The sequence below is a fragment of the Protopterus annectens genome, chromosome 5.part0, assembly GCF_019279795.1.
Source record: "Protopterus annectens isolate FY-2018-M chromosome 5.part0, PAN1.0, whole genome shotgun sequence".
Lineage (NCBI taxonomy): Eukaryota > Metazoa > Chordata > Ceratodontiformes > Protopteridae > Protopterus > Protopterus annectens.
The window spans coordinates 1,965,549,225-1,965,563,619 of NC_056735.1; the positions used below are offsets into that span (position 1 = coordinate 1,965,549,225).

A 14,395-nucleotide genomic window follows, 5' to 3' on the forward strand; every position below is an offset into this window, starting at 1 on the left:
ACATGTCAACAAACCCTGAACTGGAAAAGCTGTAAATTTATACAGTCCTGCTGTACTGGAAGTCGTCCTACATTTTTATTCCCTTTATTATTGACAGTTTAAGAGGGTGGCAGCCCTGCGACTAGATGTTTTTCTTCTTATCATTGAAGTTCTATCTCCTTAATAGGTTCATAGGTAGGTACTAGGCTATCGGCCCAAGGGCCTACGTAAGCCTAGCCAACAAGGTTCCCTGGCTTACGCCACCCAAGAAAGTTATTTTCCTGTGCCACTGTCAAGCAGAGACACAGAAATGATCCCCAGGGTGTATTTCCTATTTCCCATCCACTCATCAAGATTTTTCTTGAAGAGTGCCAATGAAGAACTTTGCTTGACATAGATGGTTAGCCTGTTCCAGAGTATGGGAAGTCTCTGGGACAGGAATCTATCCCTCCAGCATGTCCTGTTTATTGTGGTGACAAGGTTTAGGTTCTTAGAGCATGTAGCTCGGAGGGATTGGGATTTCTTTAGGTGTAGCATGTCCAACAGCTCTGGGTTTGACATAGCTTTATATGTTAGGCAGAGATCACCTCGGAGTAGGCGATATGCTATGGAGTAAAGCTGGAATTTTTTGAGGCAGTGTAGGGCATTTGTTTGAGGCCAGTAATCCTCTTTGTGAGGTACTTATGTGGCCTTTCCAGCTGCTGCAGATGTCTTGTTCAATATATTCTCACAAAATTTTCAAGAATTTATTCTGGGACACTTCCTAAGACTGCATGCTTACCATCAAAAGCTGTGGGGCAAGAGTCCTGAATTTTAATAGAACAAATAAAATAATGTCATTTTAGGGCCACAGCAGAAGGATTACGGATATGAACTGTTAGTGAGCTGCTTTCTATAATCCAGTGCTGGACTCCATCAGCTTTCATCACCCTACTGTGCAATTCTGAGACATGCACTTAGTACATGAGGACAAAACCTTAGAAGGGTCCATGTTTGCCAGTGCTTTGCCCTAGTTAACAAGTATAAATAAAACAGAAGGGAAATCTGACTTGGATACAGAAATTAACATTATTAAGCCTCATGTTATAGCAGAATACATTTATGTTTTCGACAGCTTACATATCCTCACCACAGCTGATTGCTACACATTTGACTTAAACTGCAAATTTTGTAATTATTGTCAATTCCCAGTGGCTATCCTGACCTAAACTTGACATTACAAATTGCAATACCACTGTAATGTCTTCAGACTTCCTTAAAATTTTCAGGACAAGGGACTTGTTTTTCAATCCTATACAGCTATGATACAACAGAAAAGAAGTAGCTCTGAATATATCACTGACAGTCTGTACTTGTCAAAAGTTTGATTTTTTTTTTTTTTATGTTATTTAATTTGACAGAAAATGTCACTGAGAAATTTTAGTTTTGATGTCATAGAATACAATAAAGATATTATGCTTACAACCGAGTTTGTCAGCCAGTGCACATCATACATACGTTACGTCCCAATTAGCACAAATTTGAGTAAACTAATGGGCTAAGTCTGTTTCTCTCTGAAATGTTCTAATTAAATTATAGCTAATACAGCATAGCTCATGGCAACAAAATGCACAAATCTTGTGATATTCAGCTTAAACATGTGAACATTCATTTTCAATTACTATGTGCCATTTCAACCATGTCTATACCTGGAGTTGTAACTTGCGTCAAGTGAAAGAAAGGTTATTCATATGGAAAGATGCGCATGACTTTTAATTCTGATGCAATAACTCAATATAGATCTGCTATGGACATATGATATGCCCACCCCTCAAAGACGAATATAACCCAACCTAGCAGACAGTCACTGTAAAATACAAAGGCAAGCCAGCATTTGGTGTCTATATGGAGAAGGAAATATTTCACTCTACTTTTGACAATTCTTAGTAAATGTTCCACGGACTTATTCTTAATACTAATAAAACTTCTGCATGTAAAATGGACGTACACATTGAGCTCAATTTTGAAGTTGGCTGGGCCATTATTTATGCGTCAGCACAGGACTTTAATGAAGGCATCTTTTCAGTAAAAGAAAAATCTCACTTTTGTAGAAAAAAAATATTTATAATTTTTATGTTTGAAGTAATGAACAGACATGTACTGCATTCCCCAAATTAACAACAGTGCATCATTAAACATTTTAGCTCCATAGGGGCCTGCATTTTGCACATACTTATAAAGAAATATAACACAATCATCAATAGACCATACATCCATAGACTGCTCAGCTTTTAAAAAGTGCGTCCCTTCTTCAAAACCATTTCTGAACTACAGTAAACAGATATGTAAACTTTACCTATCCTGAATGCAGGTGATATAATCATCCCTACTATAAACCAGATGTTATGCAGCACTGCTGTCACATTCTTCTGTAAAGAAAGTTGTACTAGGACATCATTTGAATGAAATAAAACATTAACAGCAGCCAACGCTAATGTTCATCATAAAATGCCACAAATTCTTGGAGGGGGAAATTGATTTTCGGCCTTTAGTTCTTTCTGTCTTATGGCACACTACCTGTAAAAGTCATCTTTCCAGTAGTTTGGATTTATTGTATCCCCGAGCTGAACTTGAAAAAAAAGGTTGACTGGACCAGTATTCTACTGCAATTAAATAAAATAAATCAACCTGGTCCATATTCGGTAAAATCAAATTTTTTTATAATATGGAAGGAAAAGTAAACAGGAAAGTGCATATATTATCTTTTCTAAAACTTGCATTTAATTTGTTGAGTTACTCAGATAAATAACTGTAGCATCTTAGGTTTTTTGGTGTAGTATTCTCTAATGCCCCCTACTCATGGAAGTCCAGGCACAGTGTCAGGTTTAAGATGCACCCTTACATATAACTCTTCCCCCCTTACTCTAGTACTGGCAGACATATGCAATATACTGTGACAGCAGACCCAATAAGCTTTGTTAGTTTTGTTTCTTAGCTGTTGGTAATAGTTTTGCTGGGAAAAATATGCCTGACAGCTGAAGATCACTGCCTGCAGTGAAAAATTATCAGCTGTACTCACAGTGGTAAATCTGTGAAATATGCTAAACTACCTTTACTATGTATTATATGTACAGCCCTTCATTTTTTATTTCTCAAAATTGTTGAATATATACCTATCCACCATGTTGCAATAAACATTTCTGGTACCATATTAGGTAGAGAAAAACAGTTTGATTGTCTGATTTATTACAGTTACTTTATTTTATTGCTTTATTGTCAAATGACCATTTTTTTCCTCACCGACCATCACTTTGCCTGGTACCATATGCCATTATCTGGTCTCATCTACATTGCACATATTTTTTGGGCCTGTCATATAATAACATGGCTATAACTTTCATCCTCCTCAACAAACACTGTCTTCAGTAATCATTTTTCTCTCTCATATATGTGGTGGCAATTACATACTTTCCATATTTAACATTCCAGAGAACTCTATAGGGACTTGACTTAATTATAGGATGGAGTAGTTAATCTATAAAAATCACATATGCTCACTCAAAAGAATGTAACGAATAGATTACAATTTCTCTTGCCACCAGCTGCTTAAATTATGGATCACTGTTTAAAACAGATTCCAGGCAAAGGAACTCAAATGTTTTACTGTGCTATCCTCATATTTCTCGATTTTTTGGGAAAAACTATCTTAGACCTATCCTCCAATGATGTTAGCCACACAGTTCACAGATTCTGAAAGGTATAAGTTTAGCATAAAAATGGCACGAACTGCATAAACTCAAACTTGCCTTTGAACAGAAGTGACTAATCAACAGAAACATTTTTTCTTTTTGTGGGCACCAAGTAAAATGCATCTTTTTTTTGGGAGGGTGCATGGCTGGATCTATTTTATTACTTGCATGGACAAGTCTTTAAAATGCAGGTGTAAGAACTTTTGGGTAAAATATGATCTTTGCCCATACATGGTGAAAGACCATTTTTGATAGCAGATTTGTAGTTCAGTGGTTCAGAAGACTAGGTTTCTTGGCTAATCCTATTAAAATGTATATGTCCAGGAAATTTCAGAAAAATGGCAGTGGCATTCAAGATAGGCGAGATGCTTTTTCAGTTCTCAACAGAGATTAGTAATGTAGAATCAGGAGTCATTCAGATTCCTCTGAAGAAAGTATCCAAAACTTTTCAGTTGATGACCTAAGGAGCAGGAAAGAGATATTTGCTTTACAGGTCAGGCCATTTTTTTGAAAAATGTCTAGATGAACGATCACAGCCAGCCATCACATCCACATGGTCCCATGAAGATGAGGAGGAACTTCGGTTGGTGTCTGGATCAGCCAAGGAGAATGAGGTGCAAGGGTCAATAAAGAAATAGTTGAACCTCCTCCATAGGACTTGGCAGCAGACTGAGTCATCCCTAAGCAGCCTCCAGTTACACTTGCAGGTAATGATGTTCCTGGAGGGAATATCAGTGGTAGTTTAGAACAGGTACATTGTGCTGAGCTCTTTGATGTTTTAAGATTTTTGAGTGCAGATCAATTGAGACTGGGTTCAATAAGAGCCTCTCAGGTCTGGAGACTTGCACAGTGCAGCCTTCTATCTATAAAATCATAATAATTTGTCTATTATGGGAGAGTCACTGTTGGCAGCTTCCCTGAGTGCCAGACAGGTCTTGCCATACCACTTAGGGATACTGCACCATGATCCAAGAGATGCAAATATTTATGGCAGACTTTCATGGCTCTGGTATAACCAGAAATTCTGGAAGTTAAAGGCAGCGGTCAGGCCCTCAAATGGGTGCAGCAACATGTTTATGCACTGCTTGGGATCATGATAAACAGGCCCCAGTTTACAGTCACGGAGGAGGAACAAAGAAGGGTCAGTGTGTGTTAAGCATTTAACAGTAGAACCTGTGCATGGTCCTTGTGTTGTTTTGTGCATGCATGTTCACAGTGCTGAGGGCTTACCTCCTGCAAAATGCAAGTTTAAAGAAGAGATGGCCACAGACTGAACATTTTGTGCAGTTTTTTTTAGCAAAGTATCCTATTTATCTGGAGCCACAAGCCAAGAATATTTTATTAGATTTCATGGAAGGATTCTCCTTGAATATGAATGCTTTCTCAACCATTTACAGTTGCCTCAAGCCTGGACTCTACTGTAGGCAGCAGGTTGTATACAACTTGCATAAAATGTCAGCGAGTAGAATCACTGCCCTTTTTGAGGTTTCCCCTTTATCATCCTTCAGGATTCCTCCCCTGCTGCTGGTACAAAGAAAAGGTAGGGCCAGTTGAGGCTTATTCTTTGCCTTTCCTTTCCAAACCTGAGTCAATGATGGGATCTGCCCTGTAGACACACAAGATATCAGGAAATTCCTGGACACACAGCTAGCAAAGTTGAATATTAAGCCTGCATTTTATTTGCAGTCTGTGCATCATGAGAACTGGTCACTCCTTGGCATGTGTTTTCAGGGTCAATATTATTTTGATACAGCCATGCCCATGGTGTGCATGTGTGTACGAGCGTCCATATACAGTATGAACAGAGGATGGAACATCTGACACTGCAGTACCTGTGGAGGCATGAGATGCTGCAGATAATTTTGAAATTCCCATGACTGTCCTTTAAATGAACACTAAATTATAGTTTTAACAGGTATCAGATGAAGCAAATGGTGCCTCATTCAATACATCCTTGAGAAAATACATTAACTGCAAGCATCACTCCTACAGCAGGGGCTGCAGTCAGTTTGAGCCACTTATCTGATACACTATTTATGACCATGGATTTCCAATCTGTGTCGGGAGATTTACCCTTCAAAAAAATATATCACTGGAAGTAGTCTTCCTTAATCCCTGACAATTTTAATTACTGTATACTTTGCAGATCTTACTGGGATAAATGCCAGTACTTTCTTCACCCTTGTAAAGTTGAAGTGGATTTAGTGGACAGTGAAGGTGGGTGGAGCCTGATATGTATAAAAGTAGATGAACTGGAGGGTAAGGTAGAGAAACAGAGTAGAGCTCGTGTGAAGCAAGGTAGTAATGGAGCCAGGCCCTGCACCAAGACTATTGACATGGAACAGCATTTTGGAAAGATAAGGAGAGAGGCAATGGCTGAATTTCCACTGACACATTCTATCTGTATGTAAAATGTAGAGTTTAGCACATTATGGGCCTTTACAGGGTAAATGGTTGCTACTTGTAAAGGAAGAAAAACTTTTTTTTTTTTTTTTTTTTAAATACTACCCGTGATAATTGTGATGTGTTATTAAGGGAAAGCAGTAGCACCTTACTTGACACTAATGTAAAAAGATTATTTTTTTTGTACTTTAGGTGGCAGTACACTTAGTGGGAGGGACTGAAGTCCTTAATTACATCATGTGGGTAATTACAGAGTCAACTACAGCTTTCTGTACTGACTCCTTAAAAAAAGGATTTTTATTTTAGTGAAGTCAGGATAATGGGAAAAGATGCACTATGGGGCTGGAGTCCTCCAGTATTGCGCACATGACAAAGTAAATGGATAGTTACAAGTATTAGACAGGTATTGTTGGCAATTTACAGGCTATGTTTCAGTATTCATACTCTGATCAATTCTCTCTGATATGGGGTCTTTCCTGGTTTGGAGAATGGGTGGTCTTTCAGTGTGGTCTTGCTTATAACTTATTTAGGATGATAAGGGACTTCACATAGTCGGGAATGAGTCCTTTGCTGAATAAAGAAAAAGAGAAGAGATGTACAAAATATCATCTCATAAGGTGTCCACTGGATTCCCTCACTCTATCAACAGTCAAGTTAACTGATTAAATTCCCAGAGGAAGACATGGTGTAAAGCATTATAGGATACCCTGCCTTTTTTTTTGTCCTTGTGACCTCAACACCAGTATTTACATTTTCATTAAAATCTTCAGAAACTCATTAAATACTGTGGAATATTTTCCCACTATAAAGCCACATAGGAGATGGCATGTTTTTGAAGTGGAGTGTTTTTTAGAACAAAAACAGTCTCTAGACTGGCTTACCATGAAGCTCGTGAACCACCATCTAAAGCAGGAAGTACTTTATGGATTCCTGTGGTGGCAAGACTTGTGAGGGGATGGTAGATTTTGCTGCTTTCCTTTGGCTACAGTGTGTGCTTTAATGAGTGGGAACTTGGTATCATACTGTTGTGATGAACTATTAAGAAAATGTATGGCAAGAGTAAGGATTCAAGAAAAAAAAAAAGCTCTCCTTTCTTGATTATTCAGGTACATGTTGTCTCTCATTACTCATTGGCCAAACTTAAATAACTAAAATAACATTATGCAAAAGACAGATGACATAGTATTTCCACTTTAGATGCACAGGACTAACTTTATGGCAATTCAGACATATAAGCAAACTTGGATTATGTAGCCCAGGTGGGTATGACCCTAGCCCTTAGCAGCATCCTACCATCACCCAGAATGATACAGTAGAAGCAGAAAATGATTGATTTCAACAATTGGCTAAGTTTTTGGTGTCATTCTATGGGGGTCCAGTATCTGTCTACTTGGGATGACATGACTGACCTCAATGCTTTGCCAGAGATGGCCTGCATCCGTCACCCCTGGGCTTCTGGATACTGGCCAAGGCTCTTGCCACCCCTACAGTGCCATTTTTACACGGTGTTCCAAAGACCAAATTACCACCGCAACAGCTACAAACAATGCAATCTGAGAGTCATGCTGCTCAATGCTAGAAGTCTAAATCTCATAATGCACTCGCTCAAAGCACTCCTTAAAATGGAGAACTTCGACATTTGCGCTGTAACAGAGACCTGGTTCAAGGCAAGAGAAAGCACCCCTGCACTACCAGGCTATAACTCATTCACACCTTTCAGCCCCAGAACTTGGACCGAAGCTCCAAAGGTGGTGGTGTTTCCATATTCATAAAGGATAAGCACACCTCCAGACTGGTAGCCCAACATAACGCATCTGAGATACTTCAGGTGCAGCTAACATTGGGTAAGACAGCGATTCAGGTAGTAGCCTGCTATAGGTCCCTAACCATGTCCCAAGACTCACACTCCACGTTCCTAAGCACCCAGGAGAATATCAGGGTCTAACCTAACACACTCATACTGGATGACTTCAACTACTCCACGATTAACTGGGAAAACTACTCGTGTACCAATACACTTGCCCAATGCTTTCTGGAATTCATTAATTACAATGCTCTAGACCAGCTCGTTCTTACTCCCACTAGAGGTAGCAACATCCTTGACCTAGTCATTACTAACATGGGCGACCATTGCTCTACACCAGTAATCAACTCATCCCTGGTTAGATCCGACCACAAACTAATTACCTTGGAAATCCACCCCCCCCCCCCAAACAAAGGTAATCACCATGAAAAACTTCTCCAAAGCTAACTTTGGGCTTCTAAAAACAGAGGTGGTTAACTTAACAGCCCCCATGCAAATGGAGAATATTTGCATGACTGCCAAATCATACACCAATGCACTGTACGAACACATACATAAATGCATGGATCTCACCATGCCCAATAGAACCAAGACACACTCCTCAAAAACAAGGAAGCCAATCTGGTGGTCCCCTGCCATAAACAAACTACAACAGAAGGAGGAAACTGATGCGGAATAAAGCAAAGTCCCAACACTGGAAAAACTCCCTTATCAGCCTCAACAAAAGGCAGAGATCCCTTATCAAATCCTCTAAAGCTAGCTATGAAAACAGAATTGCAGCAGATAGTAAAGGCAACCACAAGGCCTTCTACAGTTATGTAAAGAATCTCCACGGCAATACCCAGATTTGCTCTGAGCTTGTGCACAATGGTACCTCCTATACCGAGCCAACAGATATTGCCAATATACTTTCCGACAGATTCAGTGCTAACTTTACCCCCCCCCCCCCACCAAAGGGCCAATCGCAATACCAGTGGATTGCCAAGCACCAAGTACTACTGCTGCACAGGTTAAAACAGCATTGGCCAAGGCCAAGAATACAGCTTCTATGGGACCTGACAATATCCCTGGCTGTGTTCTAAATGAACTACAGAGTGAACTGGCACCTCACCTGTGTGCCCAGTTTAACCACAGCGTCACCTCAGGCTTTGTCCCTACTGAATAGCATACTGCTACAGTCATCCCTCTCCACAAAGGAGGAGCGACTACAGACCCTAGGAATTATCACCCAATTAGCCTGACAAGTATGATATGCAAAGCTATGGAATGCATCATCCTGTACCTAATAAACAAGGGGTTTACTATCGTTTGATCGAATGGCAACACATTTGCTGTTCGAAATGGCGAAAAGTAAAACCGAACACAAACATTTCGAACGGACACAATGTCGACCCAAATGACTGACACATCTGAGTCGACACTGTTACTGAAACCAACACGTGATAGCCGTATAGGAGCTGATGTAAATCAGACTCCTATACCACATATCACATTTTTGCAGGGGGCAAGCCCCCCACACCACCCTACTAATATTTTCCAACTCTGAGATTGCACTACAGTGGGGATATGGATGAATGTCCAATCCTCACTGTACCACGATCTCTGTGCAGATAGTTGAATACACTTATGCAAATGCACTACAGCATTCACATACGTGTGTTCGACTATCCCATCCATTTAAATTTTGTGCACGACATTCTGATTTTCGGCAATAGTACTGCCAACAGACTGTCGTTCGCACAAATGATAGTAAACCTAAACAAGGATATACGGAATCTCCAAACTCTGGATCCTACATAGTTTGGTTTTGTGAAGGGTAGATCATGCCTGCTCAACTTGGTCGACTTCTTTGAGTCAGTCACCAGAGCTGTGGATGAAGGCAAGGTGGTTCCATACAGCCTACCTTGATCTGTCCAAGGCCTTTGATACCATTCTCCACTCAGGAATCATACAAAAACTCACTAAGCTAGGCAACAACCCCTATATAACTAGGTAGGTTGCAAACTGGCTCACAGATGGAACCCACAGTGTGAAAGTAGCTGACTCAAAGTCAAACTGCCAACCAGTCATGAGTGGAGTCCCACAGAGTTTGGTCCTGGGTCCTCTCCTGTTTATCTAGTTCTCTGAAGTCCAGGCCAACACAAAGGGACTCTGGCTGACCAACTTTGGAGACCATTGCAAGTTGGGAGCTATTATTAACTCTCCAAGTGATGTTGACATCCTACAGAAAAGGCCTCAATGACACCAACGACTGGTGTCAGAACCATGGCCTTAAGCCCAGTGTCAAAAAATGTGTCATCATCCCCCTTGGGAAAAACCCAGTTCCCTTGAATTACCACACTGATGGTAGTCCACTGAACATAGGTTGACAGCAACCTCTCTTTTGACCATGTTGCCACTTGTGGTCAGAAAGTCCTTCTATGTGACACATCTCATTACTAAGGGTTTTACATCCAGGAAGAAAGAGGTCATTGTCTCCCTCTACTCTTCCCCCATTAGGCCAATCATCAAGTACAACACCCCATTTGGCATGTACCTCACTAGACACCTGCAACAATTGGAGAGGCTGCAAAAGTACCTCACAAAGAGGATCCTAGGCCTTAAACATTTGTCCTATATGGACAGACTCAAAAAACTCCAACTATTCTCCGTCTCATATCGCCTACTTCGAGGCGATCTCTGCTGGACTTACAAAGCCATGTCTGACCCAACTCTGTTAGAAATTCTGCATCTAAATAAATCCCAATCCCTCCACACCACACGCTCTAGAGACCTCAACCTCATTACCACAATCAACAGAACATGCTGGAGGGACAGGTTTATAACCCAGAGACTGCCCATGCTATGGAACAGACTTCCCATACATGTCAAGCAGAGCACCTCACTGGCCCTCTTCAAGAGAAATCTTGATGAATAGATGGGAAATAGAAAATTCACCCTGGGGATCACGCCATTGGCTCTACTCGACCGAGGCTCTGGGAACTAAGGTGGGGTGGCACGATGCCCAGGTAATCCTATGGGCTTGTAAAGGCTCCAGGGCCATTAGCCTAGTACACACCTATGAACCTATAAAGGAGGGTCAACAAATATTTGCTCCCCAAAGGCAAGTTGGTTTTAAAACTGGGTATGTGTTCCTGATATCAATAAAACTATAACATAAAAAAAAATGATTAATGCACTGAGGCAGAAAAGAAGACTGATCTGCTGAAATAAGTCATTGGTTTAAATTTTAACTATTACTCCCAAGAAACAAGTTTTATCATACTTTAGAAATAATGAACTTCCTTACTCTACAGTTTCATATTTATAAGAAAATTATCCGAAGTCCCTCTTATTCTTGAAGTTGTCTTTCACTGCTACAGTTCCCTCCATGGTTTATCTGCTCAGTTGTAATGCACTGTAAAAATAATCTACTGCATAAGGTGTCAACAGTTTTTGTCTATTAGCATCATCAACACAAAGTGAACAGTGATTAGGCTCCATTTTAATTCCCAGTACAATCTACTTCACTTGCTTACTTAGTCAAGTGGGTAAGTCGAGCAGACAACAGTCTTCAGGCACATTTGTCTTATAGAAACCAGTACTGCAAATAAGTCAATGAGAATAGTCCAAGGTGATTTGTGCCACGTTGCTCGACAAAACTCTGACCTTGTAATGGCAAATTACAGGATTACGAACTGCTTCTGCAATCAGTGAGTCTCCTATACTACACTACAGAGAAACAAGAAAATCTTCCTTTCATTCTGGTGATATGTTTCAGTATTTCAACAGTCTTTCTACATGGCCAATAGACTACAGACAGCAGGTACAAATCTTCCAAATTCTTTGCTCTTGTATTGTGCAACACAGTAGCATAGGACATCATGCGTTTCCTCTACTGGCAACTGTGATTTTAATGCACTAATCTGTACTTGCGTTGTTGCTTTGATTGCTTCAGTAAAACTGGAATGATATTCCACACACAAGATGTGTAGCTTCAGCTGAAGCAAACCCATTGTCACTTTGTTTCATGGACATTTTAGTATAAGTTATACTAACATATCTTCCTTTGGACCACTGTTATAACATGAATTGACTGACAGCACTCCACCACATGTTCTATTTGAAATTACATTTACTGCCTCTACCCATTATCCCTTACTTGGCACATTATTCTCAGATGCAGTTTATGAATCTCCTCAAGTATATGTCTTCTCACTTGACTGGGATCCTTTTGGTTCGGCTTTGCACATCAAAACTTACTTTTAATTGAAAGAAAAATATGACAAATATTCTCTTTATCAATAATTTTTGCTCAGTTCAGTATTAACTTAAGAAACTACATTTCAAAGTCAGTTTCAGTAAATATTTGCAATTTTTACTTTCCCTTCTGTCTCCACTAATGCAGTGTTATCTTTACAATTATTTTGCTTTCTCTTCCACCTACACTAACTGCAATCCTAGCCAATGATTCTCTTTTTCGACCAATTAGTCATACTTAGTTTGTAAACATGCACTACTCAACAGTAGTGTCCCCTGCCTGTGGCACAGAGGGATAAATCCTCAATTCTGATTCAGATATAGAGTTCAAACAGCATATCAGGGACTGCACAAGCCTTTAAAATAAATGAGAAAACTATTTGGCCACTATGTGACTGCACAGCCTTTAGCCTTAATACTTGGATGAGTTTAAAAAAACGTGAATTAAGTTATATGAAAAATAAGTATTAATGAATGACTGCTATATCATTCACGATATCAGAGGATGGGAATGCCATTGTAATTATGGACAATAAGCAGAGTATTGACATATATTAAGAAGTTAGGGTACAAATAGCAATGAAACACATGGATATACATGAACATCTGAATTTGCTGGGGGAAAGATTTCAGAATGATTACTCAGCAGAGCATCAGGGATGAAGAAAAAGGGGAAATAATACTGATTGTGAGAAGGGTAGCAATGACAGGAGAGGAAAATAAGGATAAAAGGCTACTGACAGGGAAGGAAGACTTTATTGACATGCATCTATATTTCACCTAAGACTACTATTAAGGAGCTTAAGAGAATTATGTAAGCAGCAGCTAGCTTCTAGCAGGAATTATTATTCATAGCTAGGGATTGGAACTTGATATGCAATAGTAAAGATGTAATCAGTGGGCCATAGAAGGGATACTAACAAAAGAGGTTAGATTTTTGAAGAAATTAATGACTATTTTTAGAATAAAAGATGCAAACCCATACACAGCCTCCATGCGTCCCGATAACATTCCAAGATGCTTCTTAAATAGCTTAAAATAGAATATATCACGGCCAGCAGAAACATTCTTTAACCACAGTCTCTGAACAGGTTTTGTCCCAGAGGAATAGAGGATTGCAACAGTCATCCCTCTGCACAAGGGAACCCCTCAACTGACCTAGGGAACTACAGACTCATAAGCTTCATCAGTTTCATCTGCAAGGCCATGGAGAGAATTATCATAGACCCTATGGACAACAACATAGGAAATCTCCAAACACTGGAGCAGACCCAATTTGGCTTTGTCAAATGGAGGTCTTGCTTGCTCAATCTGGTGGACTTCTTTGAGAATGAACACCAGGGCCATAGATGAGGGTAAAACAGTACAAACCACTTAATTAGACCTGGCCAAAGCTTTCAACACAATCCCCTACTCGGGAATCATAGATAAACTTTCTGCCTTTGGCATAACCCCCTACATCGTCAGGTGGATTGCAAACTGGCTCATTAACAGGACACATGTCAAAACAGGCAAATCCACTTCCAATAAAAAAAAAAAAAAAAAAACGTTACTAACAGTGTCCCACAGGGCTATGTGTTGGGACCCATGCTGCTTGGTATATACTTCTCTGAAGTGAAGACCAATGTTGGGGGACTAAGGCTCACCAAGTTCATTGACATGTGCAAATTGGTAGCAATCGTCGAATCCCCAACAATGCTGACATCTTATAAACAGGCCTAAAAAGGACAAATGACTGGTGTCAAAACCATGGTCAGACTAAATGCAAAAAAAAAAAAAAAAAGCATAATCACACCCTTCGGTAAATCAGATATTCCTGCAAAGTACAATACTTATAGCATACCCTTAATAGAAGACCTAGTAGTGAGAGACCTAGGGAACACAGACAGTAACTTAAACTTTGACCAGCAGTGTAGCAAGGAAATCCTTCTGCATGGCTCATCTTATAAGAAAAGGCATGGCATCAAGTTCAAAGGAAATCACAGTGCCATTGTACTCTGCCTGCATCGGGTCCATAACAGTACAATGCTCACTTCTGCATGTATCTTACCAGGCACTTTAGAGTGGCCACAGAGGTTTCTCACAAAAAAAAAAATACAGAGTAAGACGCGTGTCTTATGTGGATTGAACTGACTAAAGGCCCCTTTCCTTTACTCTGTCTCATAACATTTATTGAGAGTTGAATTATGCCTGACCTACAAGGTATTCACTGATCCAGTCCAGATGAAAATGTTACATATTC

The 14,395-nt window shown here is 39.9% G+C and overlaps 1 protein-coding gene across 11 annotated transcripts in view; it reads right to left on the reverse strand.

Moving 5' to 3' along the window:
- Positions 1 to 14,395, reverse strand: part of LMO7 (LIM domain 7) — a 921,898-nt gene that overhangs the window by 98,664 nt on the left and 808,839 nt on the right. The window lies entirely within an intron of this gene.